We start from the raw sequence: 18,948 nt of genomic DNA, 5'->3' as shown, positions 1-18,948 counted from the left end.
GTAATGAAAGCTTGTGCTGCTAGGTCATTTATTTATTGTTGTTATTATTGTTCACGGCATGGGAATAAAAGATTTTCCATCCATCTAATTTATATACTTTTTTAAATGCGCATAAAAACCAATGGATAGAAAAGCCAGAAATTCAAAAAAATGCCTAAATGTCATGTTTGAAAGAGGTGGAAAAGTTGGTTTATTGATAAAGGAGAGATGCCAAAAATGATGTAGTTACTGAATAATAAGCCTTAGTATGTAATAAGCCTGGGATTTTAAGGGGTTCAAATTGGCTAAACGTTTGGATGGAAATCTCACTGATCATGCATTGGATGTTACTGAATTGGATATGTGCATGCGTGTTGTTTCAGGGCAATGGTGTTTTCACACAAAAGACAGATATTGGTCACTTTCAAAAACAATTGTGGTTAATAAGTGCAGGACACGCATTTAGCTTATAAACAAAAAGGCTTTGGAAGTCCATCTATGCCTAATACTCTCTGTTGTAACAAATATTTGGTTTAAAACATCAACATCGATGAATATTCAGCCAGAGATGAAGTTTACACAAAAAATAATTTTCAGTGAAACACTTTTAGTGACACACAACTCTTAAAATGGGGGTATTGTTTCATTTAATGATTTAATTTTAAGGGAAACATTTTACAGACCATCCCATACACTTGTTGAAACTTGGTTTAGCAAACAGGCCTATACTGAGGAAAGAGAAATAAACCTGCTTGTATAGACTGCCAAAGCATTTTATGTCATGTGTAATGTCTCCTGCATCTGGTACTGGGGAGGTTATCATTTTAGGTCATCGTGTAGTTTGAGCTGCATGTATAGTGCGTGGATCCAATAGTGTAATAGAATAATAGACTGTGCTGGGACAGTGTAATTGGATAATAGTTATCGTACATCAGAGTCAGACATGAGCTCTGTTTCTGCCCATCCTCTCTAACCACGTAAACGGTGGCCTAATCAAATCCTCTGCCAGGATCTGTTTACTTTACTCACTGATGATATCAGTGCTGGGCAGGCAGAGGAGGACTTTAAGTGGTGCATGTTTACATACTGTATGCCTGCATGTGTTTTGTAGTGTCTTTAAAGGGGAACTCTAACCATTTTCAAAATCTCTGCATTATTCAGTGGTTGAGATGTGAACATTTAGAGTGGTTTGATGTGAAATGTTCACTGTAGAGAAACTTCCAGACTCAGATTTCTTTACAGTGGTGGTGGTGGGTCACAATGTCAACAACGCAAACATAGACATTTTATTTACTATGTAATATTGACAATGGTACAATAGTGGTAAATCTGAGGAAAGTTTGGCAACTATTTTACCATGTACTTTTATGCCATTAATGAATTTTTTAAAATACATTTTTGGCCAAATCTTTTCTCAAAATCATCATAAAACAATGTTTCAGGCATTGGTCAGCATATTTGTAACCAAGTTGTGTAATAACATTCTATGATGTTACCTTATAGGAATTAAACTCTTCCGACATCTGGTTCCTTTCACCACCATTGAGAAATATTCTGGTAAGTTTCTCTAGAACAGAACATTTCACATCAAACCACTCTAAAAGACTTTGTTTACATCTTAACCATTTAATTATGCAGAAATGTAGAAACATTGGTGGAATTATCCTTTCATATAAGCATACTGTTGAAATCAGCTCAGCCAAAAACTCATTTTTGTTGGTTTGTATTTGCTTATTATTATATATGTTTCAAAATGCAAATACAAAATCAACAAAAATCCAAAATCACATGGAAAAAAAATAATTTACATTAAAATACACTGAACAAAATAAGATGGAAAAAAATATCATTCCATGTTCTATAGCTGTCCTGTTTTAGACAGCGATGGTACATGACCGATGGTGACATGTGGTCATGTAAATGTTGCCATGGTGGTGGCATTACTCGTATAACAGTGAGGTTTCTGCCTGTGTACAAGGCAATATTGTTCTGCTCTATGTTATCTCACAAAGTGTTTTGAACAGATGCAGATCTTTCACAATGTATCAAAGTTCAGGATTTGTTGTGTATGACCGAATATGGCTGGACGTCAGCTGAGCGTGTTCAGCATCCATATTTCTAGAAAAATCAACATGTAGTTTATTCCTCTGCTGCAGCTGAAGACAAAAGGTGGGCAAACTGAACTGTTGAAAGAACGTTCCCCTGAAAGTTTGTCAGATTCTGATCTTTTTTCATCGCTGTTCCATTGAAAGACATGGAACTCATGGTTTGACATTGTCCATGCTCTGCCATGGGCACTGTCAGAAGCAGCATGAGAGTCTGTATGTGTGCTTACACTTCAGTTCCTCACTCTCATAACTACATATGTATTAATTTCATGGCAGTTACTGAATACTTTACAATAGTTACTGAATAATGAGTCTTACGATTAATAACTATGTAACAATCCCAAGGTTCACAGGTAAAGAATAATTTGTCCTTCTCTAGTTATCAGAGGTGTCAAGTTTTGTTACAACAGTGGTGATACTTGTGCCTCCAAAAGTGTAGCTTAACAGGGCAAGACTTACAGGGCAAGGGTAACACTTCACAGGCCAGAGCCCAAAGTCAGGCACAAAGTTTGATTACACACTTCTATAAATGAACAACAGCTCACACAGTTTACACTGAAGTCCCTGTAGTTACTGAGCTTGGAACTCTACAAGGTTAACTTTAAATGTGAGATAGCATAAAAAGATTTTATTTAAAGTAATTTTGGAGCATTTCTACTGCCCTGTTTGTTTTCACATGGATTCAACTGTAGGTGGTATTTTTAATGTTTTTAACCTGTTAACATTCCAGGCTTTTTACATGCTAAGGCTTATTATTCAGTAACTACAGGGACATCAATGCAAACGAATGGAGCTTTTCTTAGGTTGTAGAAGTGTATAAGAAGGCTTGGTAAGGGGTTAAAAGAAAAAAATGAAAAAATACAAGAAAAATAGAGATTTTGTTCTGACAGCGATGATGTCCCTATTTGTTTCCATATGTGTTTGTATAGCCTCAACACCAGGAAGCACTCCTGTCAATCTATCAGTCATGCAGCTAATGCAGTTTATGGGGCCTGGGGGGGCTCTGACACACTGGCAATGGGAAGGAGGCAGGCCTGGCTTAAATCAATTAGCTAAGAGGACAGGCCCAGCCTGAATCACTGGCAGCTAGAGAGCCTGGTCAAACAGGCAGAGAGGAGAGAGAGAGAGAGAGAAAGAGAGAGATGTTGTTTGTGTGGAGTGCTTAGTCAGGACTAGAGCTAGAGTTATGGGCAAACAACTGACAGGAAAAGAGAGAGAGAGAGAGAGAGAGAGAGACAGGGAGAAGAGAGAGAGACAGACAGAGAGACAGAGAGTGTGTGAGAGAGAAAGAGAATGAGAGAGAGAGGGTTAGAAAGAAAAAGAAAGTGAGCAACAAAAACGTAGATGAGGAATAAGAGAGAAGAAAATGAAAGGAAAAAAAACAAAGAAAAAGCTGGGGGGACAAAGTGCATGAGAGAGAGAGAAAGAGGAAAAGGGAAAGAGGGAGGGAGAGATGGAGAGGAGAGAGAGAGAGAAAAATGGAGAGAAAAGGTGTGAAAGGTAGAAGGAGAGAGAAAGAGTGTAAAAAAGAGAGAAAGAAAGAAAAGGGAGAGAGAGAATGAAGGTTAAGAAAGACATTGAGAGATGAAGGGGAGAGAGAGAGAGAGAGAGAGAGAGAGAGAGGCAGAGAGAGAGAGAGAGAATGAGAGAGAGAGAAAGAGAGAGAGGGAGAGAGAGAGAGAGAGAGAGAAAGAGAGAGAGGGAGAGAGAGAGAGAAAGAGAGAGAGAGGGAGAGAGAGAGGGAGAGAGAGAGAGAGAAAGAGAGTAGCTCCAACAAACTGATCACTCTCAGTGTAAAACCTGTCTGGCTGCCAGTCACTGTGGTATTAACATCAGCAGCAGTGTGATTTGGTGATTTGCTGATGCTGAAGAATAAAAGGCTGAGGATTAAAAGCTGCAGCCGCTGTGCTGAGGTTTTTTTCTGGCTTCACTGTTCAAGACTGTGACTTATTATCAGTATGGGAGTGAGCTGTATGGCATGCTTTGTGTTTATGGACTATGAAATCAGCTCATTCCTCCAGTGGCTGCAATCATTCCAACTATTGTAGTGTAGATGACATTAGCTACCTTAATTACTAAAGGCACTGAAAGCTCATCCCTTTACAGACTTACTGCAAACACTTCAGTGCCTTCCTGCTGATGACTCACAGCTTACCGTCCCAACCTTTTTGGAAATGGGTTTGTATAAATATATATAATTTACACTGTGCAAAAACCTCAGCAATACTGAAATAGTCCCAGCAATAATGAAAATGGTCCAGCACCTGGTTTGCGGTCCTTCTGTTGGTCTTTCTCACTGATGGATGAAGTAAATGGAAATGATTAACTGTGTATCAGTAGATGAGCAACAGCCTAAAAAGTGCACCCATATGGTAGGTTTTTCTGCTAAAAATGACTGCTGAATTTAGGTACAAGGTAGTTGTTTCTAATAAGCTGGCAACTCAGTGGCTGTTTATCTGTAGAGAGAAAAGCTCAGAAATGGTCAGAGATTTAGATCCAAAGAAAAAGACTCATTGCATTTGAATGTCATACACAAAGCTGTTTTCCTCAGTGGCACCATGCTTTATTCCTCTCACGGCTTTTATAAATTACTCTCAGTGCTTCAACAGACACCTGTGAGCCTGCTGCTGTTACCAGGAGGGCAATAATACACCAGGTGAAGGATTCTCCTCATACAAAAAGAGCAAGAAGTTTTTTGGTGTGCTCTGTTGCATTTTCACTGTCTTGAAAGGAGTCATTTCTTTTCAAGACTACCTCGAAATAAAAAAAAACAACAACAACAACAAAAAAACGTGGGATGATCTGCAAACCACAAAGAAAAAGATGCAATACTCTACAAAGTAAGACAAAAATTACAATGCACTACTAAAAATAATAGTCAGAAGAAATTACATTTGGAGTGATGGAATAAAATATTTTATTTTCTTTTTTTAAAACTACTTATTTCAATCTAATTACAGAATTACCAATACAATTATATCTGCCCAGAAGGGAACCCTCAGTGCCCTCTAAGTCTTCAGAGAAGGCCTAATAATTTCTCAGAACTAAAAAATGCATGTCTGTAATTTATTCAGTAGAATCACACCTGTAATTAACCTCAGTACTACTCTTGTTTCACTGCTAAATGGGATGGAAACAAAAAGCTACAAAGTAAAACATATGCTGATATATCTGTCACAAACTTCAAGTAAAACATGCAATATCTTTAAGAAGCTTCTAATGTATGTTTTTAAACTAGAACTGCCTTTTTAAATTTCATATCCCACCTTAAATGGTACAACAGTTACATTCTGGTTCCACTGTATTTTCCTTTCCACCTTAAGTGCTGAATGCACTGTTTAAGATGGAAAGGGAGGCTGACTTCAGCCTCATCAAAAAGTCTTCATGATACTTGCCATTAGCTTAGTGCAGTTTTCCTCATTTATTACTGAGGTTTGACATTTATGGCCCAAACTGAAGGCCTAGCTCTAATAGTTACAGTGCACCACTATATCTGCCACATCTACAGTGAATGGTTATTTACCATAAACCATTTATTCTGCATTTAAAAAATCACAAACAGAAAATCTGTTGCCTTGGGTTCTATTATTGTGTTCTGAGTACGTAATATTGACATAACCCTGCCATAAACATGTCATGGAAGATGACAGTGTCAATATAACAGTAATTGTCAAAACATTTGCCATAATGTTTGATGTTATGACTTCTAACCAGAGTAAACTTAGTAAAACTTAGCATGTGGCATAAGCTGTCACTACATCAAACATTATGGCGTCTGTCTTGAAAAAATGGTAACTGTTATTTTACTGGATGTAATCTGTCATGACAGCTCCCAGCAACATGTTTATGACATGGTTATGTCAATATTATGTGACATGGTTCAGGTAAAGTGTTACTGGTGGTTCTTTTATAGCATTGTCCTTTCGGCAGCTTTATTTTTAAATGTAGTATGTTTATTTATTTTTTTCACCAATGATGACGTGGCAATATGAACATATGACGCTAGCTTTGGCAGACAGCATTTTCCACCTCTACCTCAAGCCACAGAGGGGAGCGTGGAGAGAAGTGTCTGGGTTGGGGAGGCTGAGGGTGCAGCAGTCAGCCATCTGGAGTCCTGAGAGTGCTCTGACACTTCCAATTTATCTTCACCTGTGGGAGTGTGAGGCAAATCTACACGAACCTCGCAGGACAGAGGACCATACTGCACTGCCACTGACAAAACTGACAGGACAAACTTTTAGAGTGTTAAACCTGAGAGTGAAGCAGTTGTGTCTCTAATAGTTTTGGATATAGGTTAGACACGAGGTGAAGGTAAATTTGGAGTCAATCTCCAATGTGTAGAGAAGCCTAAGCCCATACACAAGTAAAAGTATTTCCCAAAAAACAACTTCTTCTGCTACTTAAGTACTGAATCCCAACAGAGGAGTAAAAGGAGCACTGCAGCAATCAACAACAGCTCATAACAAAAGCATAGAGTTTCTCTGCATCGCTAGATGCATCGCTAGATGCAGATCCAACTTTCACAACATTTCTCAAAGGATCAAAAGCAACTTTAGCAAAGATACTCACTGTATTTACATGTTGGATAAAAAGATCAGAATCTAAGATTACACTCAGGTTTCATACCTCAGGTATGGTATTCAAAAGAAAAGGACACTTCTATGAATTTTAGCACCAAGAAACAGTATTTGCAGTTTTTTTTTATTTAGTTGTAGACAATTTTGCAACATCTGCTGAGAAATATCTAACACACCACTAGTAAGCCTGTCAACAGAGCCTTGATTTTCAAAAGAAATGGTAATGTATAATGACGTGTCATTAGCATAGCTATGAAAAATATCCTGATGATATTACCGGTAACACTTTACACTAGGGTGCTGTTCATAAGACTACATGACGCCTACATAAGCTTGCAATGGCAACTGACATAACCCTACATATCTGCTTATAAATGCTTATTCCAACTGGCGTCATCTGTCATAAAGGCTACTTCAGCTAACTTTGATGAAAATTGGCAAACATAACCATTATAGTGAAAGACGCCTATTGGAATAAGTATTTATAAACATTTATGTAGGGTTATGTCAGTTGTCATGACAAGCTTGTGCAGGTGTCATGTAGCCTTATGAACAGTACACTACAGTAAAGTGTTACCATATTACCTAGAGGTAACATGTACAAATAGAAAATCAAAGGCCTTAAAATTGAACCTTTTGGGACTTGTTATAATTTTTTAAGGTATTGTGATTTGAAAATACCCAAGAAGGTGTGTTGGGCAATTTTTTACTTCAGTACATGTTACTAGGGAACATGTTACTACCCATCCCTGTAAAACACACTGTGCAATCTGTCAGTTAAAAAGTTTAAGGCCCTTTACCCATGATGGAATGGAGTTTGTGGTCTGTTATCACATTGGTTGTCATTCTGCACTTGCCATTTCTTTAAGTAACACAGACAAATGGGTCCCTCCTTGCTCCAGGGATTGGACAGCTTCCAGATAAGCAAAGTAAGTAGGCAGGTAATTCACCTAAAGATTGGCAGCCTAAAACAGCTTGGGACTCTGATAAGGATCAAACTCAATTTGACTCAAGAGACGAACCCTCCTTGATCTAAATCTCTCTCCGTGCCAAACCTGCACAGATTTTAATACCATTCCCTAATGAGATCGATAAATTCAGTACCTCTATCAGGAATGACAGCATTTCACAGCTCACATTACTGCCCTTGGCATGATTTATGATTGTGGGCTTGACTAAGAAGAGCCAAAATCCAATAAGAATGTACTTTTTTCAATAATGTTGAGAGCAAAGGATAAAACAGGAAAAGAAGTTTTAGCAAATGAGTCGTTTAACCTTTAGAACACTCCACAAGGATGTGGTAGAATAATCAGTTTGTCTTCTCAATGTTATGCAAAATTACATTTTGTCCAATGTGTTTTTGAACTGAAGTGAGTATTTAGCTTTATCAATGATCAATGAAAATGATGCCCTGAATTAAAGATTGATGATCCATTCACTTATGCATGTAACCACAACTCAGTGGCTGTGCTATCGCTGTACAGCCAGGGTTGGGTTGTAATGGAATACAAGCATTCGGAATACATATTCAGAATACAGAATTGAAGTATCTGTATTCAGTCTAAGTTACATTTTGTAAAGGCAGTATTGAGAGTACAGTTACTTTTTACATTTTTAGGAGACTATTTTATAGGGTACTCATCCACTAAATAAAAAAAAAATCTTCAAAAGAAACACCATTAATGCATGTTCTTAACTTTTAAAATCACACGACATATAGCAAACATGTTCATTAGACAAATCCTAAAGGGGACCTCAATTAACAGCTTCTTTAAAAACACTAAAGTTCCTGCTAAAGCCTGAGTAGACTGATAAATCAATGTGATGATCGGTTGTTAATCTCAGTGTTACTGAGCTCTGCTAAAGCCTGAGTAGACTGATAAATCAATGTGATGATCAGTTATTAATCTCAGTGTTACTGAGCTCTGCTAAAGCCTGAGTAGACCGATAAATCAATGTGATGATCGGTTATTAATCTCAGTGTTACTGAGCTCTGTTAAAGCCTGAGTAGACTGATAAATCAATGTGATGATCGGTTGTTAATCTCAGTGTTACTTAATCTCTGCATTAATAATCTCCTTTGAGGGATAATTAAACTAATAATCTCCTCAGCAGTGGACATGTTTGCAAGTGTTAAGTTTAGTACTAGACTCCTGCTCCTGTTGTACTAGACTCCTGCTCTGGGGAGCAGCAGTGGACTGAAGCAGATACGGACAGAGAAAAAAATTAAATGGTTAATTTAAATGATTAGGAAATTTTCTATGAAACAAATTAACGGAAGAATTACATGAAGAAAACTGCCAAATGGTAAAAGTGAGGAAAAGTGTGAATTAAGTAAAAATTACAGCAGAGTTTTTCCTTATCAATGTGTTATTAATAATATATTCTAAATGTCTTTTGAATGTTACAACTTTTTTTAGACTATGTCAATCTTGTTCCTCACTGAAAATAAAAAATACTCCACCAAGCATGTATTTTGCATAAAAAATACCTCAGTCAGGATGTAAAAATGTGTGTCCTTCACATTCTCATTCTAAACATCACCACTGCTGTAATGTTTTCCCCACTATGATGACTTCTGCGTTGAATGCAGAAGTGTGAAAAGGCTCCATTGATAGTTAATGTTCTTCCCCAAGTGTGTTGAGCTGTCCATTGAGGTTGTGTTAGATGTGGTGGCTGTCTTAACATGTCTCGGAGGAAGCAGATGTTAGCCCTCATTCTCTCAGCTTGTCAGCTTGGTAGTACTGCGTGATCAGGGAGACCTAGTTAGTGGGTGGGAATTGGCCATGACTTCATTTTTTTGGGGGGTGGGGTAAAAATAATTAGGATAATTAGGATAGTTCTTACATTATTAGGATAATTGTTACATTATCTGAACAACATTTCAGGATCGAAAAAGTGAGCTTTCTCAATGGAGAATGAAACAGGCTGGTTGATTCATCTCTGTAGATTGTATTCTGACCATGTAGCCCAGCTTAGCGAAACCTCTGTACTGCAGAGAGCCCCTTTCTGCGGTCTTTAACATTCAACACCATCACAACTGACCTTGTAAAAGTGTACTCGCTGCATTTATTGCCACGACACTAAACTCCTCAACTTGGCCAGGACAAATAGGCCTTATGAATCCGAATGACAAATCAAACTTGTTTTACTGTATGTATTATACATTCTAATGGACTATTGTTAAGGCTTGAGGATTTAAATGCTTAGTGTTCACTTTTTTTTTCTTTCCGGTCTCTCAGTGGGCTAAGCAATAAAATACTCCATAAAACCACTGTGCTCAGCTCAAAGATTTTAATTATCATTTAGAGATGAAGATGCTTATTATCATAAAACTGTATTTCATAAGAAGTTCATTTACCTGAAAATAAAGAACATTGAAGGAAAATTAATCATCCTGTATGCACAGTAACTATTTAAAGACTACTGCTATAGACTTGACTCAGACAAAGTCTTGCATATGGCCAATAAAATGTCCTTCACATGAAAATAAAAAGGTCACAGCATTTACTTTGGTACTGTTTGGGTACTCCTCACCTTTCACCTATCTCCTCACCTTGATTAATGAATGATTGATTTAGGTCTGCTTGTTTCTCACAGATATTGATCCAGTGGGAACCTTTGACCTGACTCTACCCTCACATTTAGCCCTAGCCATGGCAGGCCATTTTCACGTGAGGCATTGATGGCTATTGATTGCATTAGTAAAGTTCACACTGTAAAGCACACAGAGGGCTGGGTGGGCTATAATTTATCTCATCTTAATGCTGTCATCCATCCAAAAACAAGCTTAAGCAAAATCATGGGAAGAGGTCAATGCTAACATACTAGTGCCACAACAAATATCCAAATGAATGAGCGTGACAAAAAAAAACAAACTATAAATCACTCAACTACAAAAATTAAATAACTTTTAAAATACAGTACCCTGTACAACCCTGTTTCCAAAAAAGTTGGGATGCTGGACATAATGTAAATAAAATAAAATGTTATGATGTGCAAACCATTTAGACTCAAATTTTAATTGAAAATAGTTCAGAGAGAGCATAGCACATGTTGAAACTGAGGCGATGCCAGCAACATGTTTCAAAGAAGTCGGGATGGGGGTGTATTTACCACTGTGTTTCATCACCTCTTCTTTAAACAACATTCTGTAAGTGTTTGGGGGCTGAGGAGACGACTGCTGTAGTTTTGAAAGTGTAATTTTTCCCATTCTTGTTTGATATAAGATTTCAGCTGCTCATCAGTTCGGGGTCTCCTTTGTCGTATTTTTGGCTTCATAATGTTTTCAGTGGGTGGCAGGTCTGGACTGCAGGTAGCCCAGATTAGCACCAGGACTCTTGTACTACAGAACCATGGTGTTGTAATGTGTGCAGAATGTGGTTTGGCACTGTCTTGCTGAAACAAGGGCTTCCCTGGAAAAGACGTCATCTGGATGGCATTATGTGTTGCTCCAAAACATGCATATATCATTCAGCATTAATGATGCCTTTACAGATGTGCAAGTCACCCATGCCTTGTGCACTAATGTACATCCATACCATCACAGATGCCGACTTTTGAACTGTGCGCTGATAACAAGCTGGATAGTTCCTCTTCTCTTTTTGGAGGAAGTGTTGTTCATTTCCAAAAAGAATTTCAAATTTTGATTATTGGTTTGGATTATATGGTTTCTTCTTTGCATGGTGTTAACTGTTTTCACAGACAGTATTTTTTGAACTGTTTCTAAGCCCGTGCAGTGATTTCCACTACAAAATCTTGTCTATTTTTGATGCATAGCCACCTGAGGGCCCGAAGATCATGGCCAGCCAATATTGGTCTTCAGCCTTGTCCCTTGCATACACAGATTTCTCAGGATTCTCTGAATCATTTAATGATATCATGTACCATAGATAATGAAATCCCCAAGTCATTGAGAATTGTTGCACCATTTGTCCACACAGTCTTTCACAGAGTGATGAACCCCTCCCCATCTTTACTTCTGAAAGACGCAGATCTGTATCCCACAGGCCTGATCTGTATACAACATGTATTGCAGATTATGTTTAGAAATACTTATCTAATGTAAATGTCTAAAGTAAAATAGCAGATTTTTGCTACACATGTGCTTCAAAATAAAGTTTCCTAAATGGTTGTTAGCTTGGACATGTGATTCTAAGAAAAATCCTTTATTTGTAAGCCATTATGAATGCAATTATAACAATTTGTAAAAAGGTAACAATGCTTTATAAGCATATTTATAAACTCTAATAATTCTTGATGAGGCTCTAATAAAAACCTGTAAATAATTCTGTGACTTATAAATAAGTTGAAAAACAAATGTCCCAGTTCATAAAATGTCTCTTAAATGGATAGTGATTTTACATTATTATGAAACATCTCTAATAGTAATAATTATAAAAAACATTATGAACTTTTAAAATGTCATCACTGAGTGCTTCAAGTAAAGTGATTGATATTTTATATTATTCTTTGTTATAAATAAATTATAAAGTACTAGATTTTGTAATGAAAAGTGGAAACTTTTAATTCCAAACTAACTATAAAAGCACAGATACATTATGGCAGTTTAAAAACTTTATTTTCTTAATTTTTCAAAATTCTAAAAAGGTTACCATAGTAAACATATTTGTTTGGTATAGTAAGAACAATTGTTTTGAACATTTCACTGCAGTTGGAACAAATCCTCGAATCTTCATTTTTTTCAATTTTCAGTTTTTGACATAATTTGAAAGTGTCTGCCCAAAGCAAATGGCCCAAATGACTTATGAAAAGGTCTGATTACACTGATTAACATTAAAATTAAAGTATGTTTTTACCTTCTCCTGTAAATATATATATATATATATATATATATATATATATATATATAGTAAACATATATATAGTATCGTAGCAAGCAAGTCAAAGTGTTGCTGTTTTTTACTGTTTCATTGCTTGCTAGCAGCTCTCCTCAGAGTCAGATTATTTTACACACAGAGAGCCAACAGTGATAACAGATATACAAAGAAAAATATTTTACATAACACAAAAACCTCTGAAGAGATTTTCCATGTGATTTCAAATGGCCTCTAGGAGAAGAGGCTATATAAGACCTGGATAAGACCTTTACATGAAGTGGAGGTTCTTTAACCCCTTAAAATCCCTGATTTATTACATACTATGGCTCATTATTCAGTATCTACAGGGACTTCAGGGCAAACTGGCTGAGCTATTCTTAGGTTATATAAGTGTGTAATAAAACTTTGGGCCCACTGGCAGGTCCTGTTAAATATCAGATTTGTCCTACATACCTGAATAACACACTATATCCACTCACACACATAGTCGTGCATTAACTTCTCATCTGAGCGCTGACAGACTGACTGGAACGTACTGTGACAGGCCGCCAGTTGACTGGTGCAGGTGAAAAAGACCACAGGCAGATGACAAATGGAATCAATTTTACGAGTCTGTTAATTTAAGAGACAGCTTTCAGTGAATCATCTGTGTCATATAATACAATAACACACACACACACACACACATACACACATTTCTGTCTTGTTTTCTTATATATTCAGGCAGGAACAAGAGATGAACACTATGAAACACTCCTGGACCATGTTCCATCCTTCTGTGAAAGTTATGGCAGAGAAGCTAAATGTTTCCAATCTGTTTGGCAGCCTGTGGGTGTATCTGTGTGAGATAAGTGGTTTCTTTGCACATTTGCTGTGTCCAGCTAGAGACAGACCCTGATAGGATCTGTCTACTCATGAGGGGCAGATAGGAGGTAAAGAGGAGACCCTCTATTACGGGTGGAGAACCACAGACAGATGAGCTTTGTAAGTTTAAAATCAGGCACACTAACGTTCAAAAATTGATATTTTTTTGTAATTGCTATTTTGTTCAATAATTCAATAATAACTTTAACTTACAGATTGGTACACTATAGCTACACTATACACTATGTGCTAGAATTTTAAGATGTTGCATTCAATATTTCAAGTTTACTGGGGACATCAAAAAAGTAATATATTCATCATCATCATCATCATCATCATCATCATCATCATCTTTAACCTCTTAGTCCAGATAAGGTAGCCATAGCAGTTGGGAAAGCAGAGAATCCCAGACAACCCCATCCCCAGCAACTTCCTCCAGCTTATTCCGGGCGACCCCTAGCCACTCCCAGGCCAACTTGGAGATATAATCCCTCTATCGGGTCCTAGGATCTTGGGGTCTCGTCCCAGTAGGCCATGCCTGGTAAAGCCCCACCAGGAGGCGTCCAGGGGGCATCCTGATCAGATGCCTGAACCACCTCACCTGGCTCCTCTCAATGAGGAGGAGTATCGGCTCTACTTTGAGCTCCTCTTCAGATGACCGAGCTCCTCACCCTATCAAGTAATGTGTAGCACACCACCCTGCGAAGAAAGCTAATTTCCACCGCTTGTATCTGTGATCTAATTCTTTCAGTCATTACCCAAAGCTCATGACCATAGGTGAGGGTCGAGATGTAGACTGACCAGCAAACAGATAGCTTTGTCTTATGGCTCAGTTCCTTCTTCACCACTACAGTCCAGTACAGTGACCGCATTACTGCTGCCGCCTCTCCCTGCCTCACAATTTCACAATCCCTCTTCCCCTCACTCGTGAACAAGACCCAGAGAGTAATATATTGTAATGTTTTATATATAGTAATTTCTCAATAAGTTATCTGCCTGAGATCTGATCAGCATCCTTCAAATACAAATAATTCTGGATGTTAAATTATGGTTCTCAGAAGTGATTACTCAGAAACTACTACTCAGAAGTGGTTCTGTTTCATTCATATTTCAATTCAGTTCAATTCAATGGTTTGGTTTCTTTCACATTTGCCTTCAATTCAATTCAATTCAGTTCAATTCAATTCAATTCAATTCAATTCAGTTCAATTCAGTTCAATTCAATTCAATTCAATATGCTTAAAATTCACCTTTTTTATGTGATTACCAAGAGATAGTTTGATATCATTCACATTTTAGTCCAATTCAATTAAATTCAGATTAACTCAACTTTTTTGTCATTATACACATACTGGCCACTACATTAGAAACACCTATGATGTAGCTTCATCTTGCTGGTGTACATTTAGAGACTGTAGCTCATCTGCTGTCATGCATATTTTACATAAGCTATCCTCTTGCCCTTCATCAGTAGTCATTTTCAGACACGTTGTGTGTTTGTATGATTATAAACTGGTGCTCTGGTTGATGTGTGTGTGTGGTAGCAGTGAATAACTGAGCTCCACGGGGAGGTAAATTCTAAATCTGGGCCCCAGAGAGGACAACCAATCCCATATAATGGCTCGCTGCGGAGCCTTGGGACTTTATTTCTTCCTTGTCATTTGAAACCTCTTAAGAAACATTTAAAAAAACAATTTCATCCAGAAACAACATATGCTTCTCCTAACTAAAATGGCATTAGTCATTCAGCCACATGGGAGATTGAACTCTTGTTGTGAGTTCAGAATCTTTCTTTTTATGCTATGATTATGCATATGACTCACTCCTACTGTCTTCAAATCATACTCACACATCAATTACACTCGCAGTATCACTCATTTGCTGATTCTCTCTCTCTCTCTCTCTCTCTCTCTCTCTCTCTCTCATGTACAAGCCCACAGGCCTGACTATAAGTTTAGTGAGCATCTGCGCATCCCTCTCCTCTCCAGTCGCTCTGCAGATGCTGGGAGTGGAATCAATAGCTCAGTATGCCTGCTGCTGCTCCACCATAGGAGCCAAGCACTTGAGGTAATGAACTGCCCGTTTGATATATCTCCCCTCAAAGCAGGGGCACAGGAATACAGCTCTGCTACAGCAGCAATTCTTTGATTAGTCATTTCTCTTCTATCACACCCTGTACTCCACCCCCACTCACCCCCCAAGACCACCACTAGCACACAGAAAAATCAGGTGTATCTCCTGTGTCTGTCTGTTGTGGAGTCTAGTGTAGAGTTCCAGTACACTTGAAACAGAACACATCATTAAATACAGTATGTTTCACGGATTACACATGACCATTCAAAGTTTGGGATCACTTGCCTTGTTAACGATATTTTTTAACATTATTTTGTATTTCATATGTTCTTATATTATTAATCAGTAATAACATATACAATGTGGATTTAAACATTACATACATTTGCCAAAAGACGTTTTGGCTGTTTTATCCAATATTTCAAGAATTCTGAGAACAATAAGTTAATGATAAATAAGTCAATAATAAATATTTATCTATGTACACTTTTTGCCAAGCTATGTGCTTTGAGATTTGATCTCTACCTTTGAAGTTAGATGAATTCTATGTTTTATTATTACTTCATTCTTAATGTTACACAACTTTCTCTGTTCATAATTGAGGAAACAAATTGGTTTCATATCAGTAAAAACAAAGATGTAAAAAAAAAAATATATATAAACAGTTTCTTATTAAAGAAAACATAGAGAAATTAGCAACTGTGCAAAACCTGGTAGACCACCAAAACTGTCCCCATCAGATAAACAGTACTTAAAGCTTTCATCCTTGAGAGAGAGAAGTAAAAATCAAGCTATGGGTCTGAAAGAATGTGTAGCTGTCAAGAGGCCTTTGCTAATATTTTGCTACTGATCTGATCACTTTAAGAATGGCATTATTGTTTTTTTTATGATTTTATTTGTAAGACATGCCTATCATTTCAGCTTCATATGTAGCATAGGTTTATGCGATATTGTTAGCACATATGTTAGCAGTATGTGTACTCAAATTGATCAAAGTCTATGTGACACTGTGAGTCATGCTGTTACATTGCGAAAAATGTTAATTTATGGATATTCTCATTAAACTACGTCCATTTTGACTTGGGACGTATCACAGTCCATATAGATATTATATGAGTCAGCAGACTGTGTAATAAGTGTAGTCAAGCGACTAATTACATTTTACAAGTTCATTTTTGTCTCTCTGTGTCTACAAGCGTTCCGTTTGGGATGTAATGGGTAGAATTGAATGGATTAGTGTCACTATCTGTCACTGTTAAAAGGGTGAAGAGAAATGTTCACATGCTACACTGCTTGCTCAGGGTTTGGCAATACTGGATGTAATATACTGTATGTGTACTGAAAAAAAGCTGGTTCAACTGTGTTTAACACTACAGCTTTAAAAGCTAAATATATGGTGCCTGTATTCTACATTTTTATTATTATTTTGAAGTCCACTCATGACTTTTGTGTGCTTTTATATATACAGTTTAGGCACCCCGGCCAAATTGCATCTTTTGTCAATTTTTGAAGCAAAAATAAGGAAACACAAACTCTGCAGCAAGCTATTTTTTAAAATCATAATTTTTGGCAAATGTTTATGCAGAGTTACTTTATATTACACATGTATATGTGAGATGTAAAAGCACATCCTACTATGTCAGTACTCAGTATCAGCTCATTTTTATGAATACAGCTTGCAAACACTTTTGTAGCCAGATTTCTGTTCCTGTATTTCACTCACTCCTCCTTGCAGAATGCACAAATTTCTGCCATATTCTTCAGTCATTTTGCTTGGGCAGCTTGTTTGAAATCTATCAAAACTGTTTTAGTTCTCTAGTGTGTCCTGAAGCCGCTAAAAAGTTTCTTTTCAGCTTCAGTTTCCTGACCGATTGTGTCACATTAGCTTACAGAATTTGCTGATAATTAGTAGATTTAGTTCTTGCATCTACTAATGCAATGTTTCTGTGCCATAGCATAAGGGATCCACCTCCATGCTTAACAGTAGGCAAGGTGTTCTTTTCATCAAATGCTGCTCGTTTTTTTATTTTTAATCCAAACTTGCCTTTGGGGATTGTGGCTAAAAATTGTGGCATATTTTGGACATTGACTTTAGTGATGAAGTCCAGGTAAGGCTTCTTGTTTCCCATGTAAATCATGTTTGTGCAAGCAAAGCTACACAGAAGAATGCTCCTCTCATGCTCAGCTAAACCTCCCTGCAGGTCCTTTGCTATGATATGGGGGTTTTGTTTTGCATGTACGGCCAGCACACAAGCAATTCTGAGACTTTACATGCTCTTGCAGATCTTGCCTTGACTGCTACAGCTCCTTTTAACTTCTATTTTTTTTTAATGAACTAAATTTAATTTTTTAAATTTTGAACAGTAGAAATTGTGAAGCACAATGATATCTTTTTATACCCTTTCCCTGCTTTGTAGACATCAATTAGCTTTATTTACATATCTCAGTCAGCTGCTTGACCAGGGTTGTTGAGTATCTTAAAGTTAGAAGAGTCAGAGAATTGATGCACTCTGGAATTGTGAACAGCTGACAAACCCTAATGCAGTTCTTACCAGTCCAAACAGGTCAATTAAGACCTAATTATTTAGGTTCTAAGACTTTACAACTTGAAGGGTGTCAAAATTTTTGCACATACCACAATTACAGTGTAATTTGTTCACTTTTCACATTCATCAAATATAAGGTAACTCTAAATGACCCTAAGCAGCATCAATGTTGTTTTGCTTCTTTTCTCTTCAAAAATGTGCATATTTGTATTTGGCCAAGGGGCTTAAATGTTTACATTAATGTAAAAAGATTTTTTCTGACATCACAAAAACTACATATTCAAAAAGAGCTGTTTGTGCAGCTTAGTATTCACTCAGAAATGGATCGGGGAGCAAATGGAAAGCTTTGAAACTTTCATGATGTTTATATACTACAATAAACTCTTTAATCTGAAGAAAGTAAAAGTTTCTATGACATGGCTTCTTTACATTTAGGTGTACTTGACTCTGTTTTAAAGGTTTCAGATGTTCTAAATTATTCACGCCTGAAAGTTAGCACTTTCTGCAAGTCTTGCATGTTAATCTAAATAGCATGTATTCAGTCATTAGAAATCAATGGCTGCCTCATCATGTACAACGTAACAGCATTCTGCCTTCATTCATCGACTTGAACTGACTAGCCAGGATTTATAACAAGTACATAAAACGTTTCTCTGATTAAAGTCATGTCACTGAGAGTTTTTTTTTTAAATCACCACACACATTGTAAAGCTGAGACAGGAAATCTGTGGCACTGACAGATGCACTGATTTGCCTTAGGTTTAGCCTTTAAATTGCATGTCAAAGAAAGGCATAGAGAAAGTGCACTGAGGGCTTAGGCGCAATGGCCGGAAGCCATTCTGTCTTTTTTCCACTTCTAGTTCCGTAAAACACACCAGAGATTGAGAATTTCTCACCTTTCGTCTCAGTAAATCGAGCCTGGAGACTGCGGTCATTAAAACAAAGCCATTTCATGGGAGAA

Source organism: Colossoma macropomum, unplaced genomic scaffold (assembly GCF_904425465.1).
Source record: "Colossoma macropomum unplaced genomic scaffold, Colossoma_macropomum, whole genome shotgun sequence".
Lineage (NCBI taxonomy): Eukaryota > Metazoa > Chordata > Actinopteri > Characiformes > Serrasalmidae > Colossoma > Colossoma macropomum.
The sequence above is the reverse complement of the archived record's forward strand: the minus strand, read 5'-3'. Positions refer to the sequence as shown.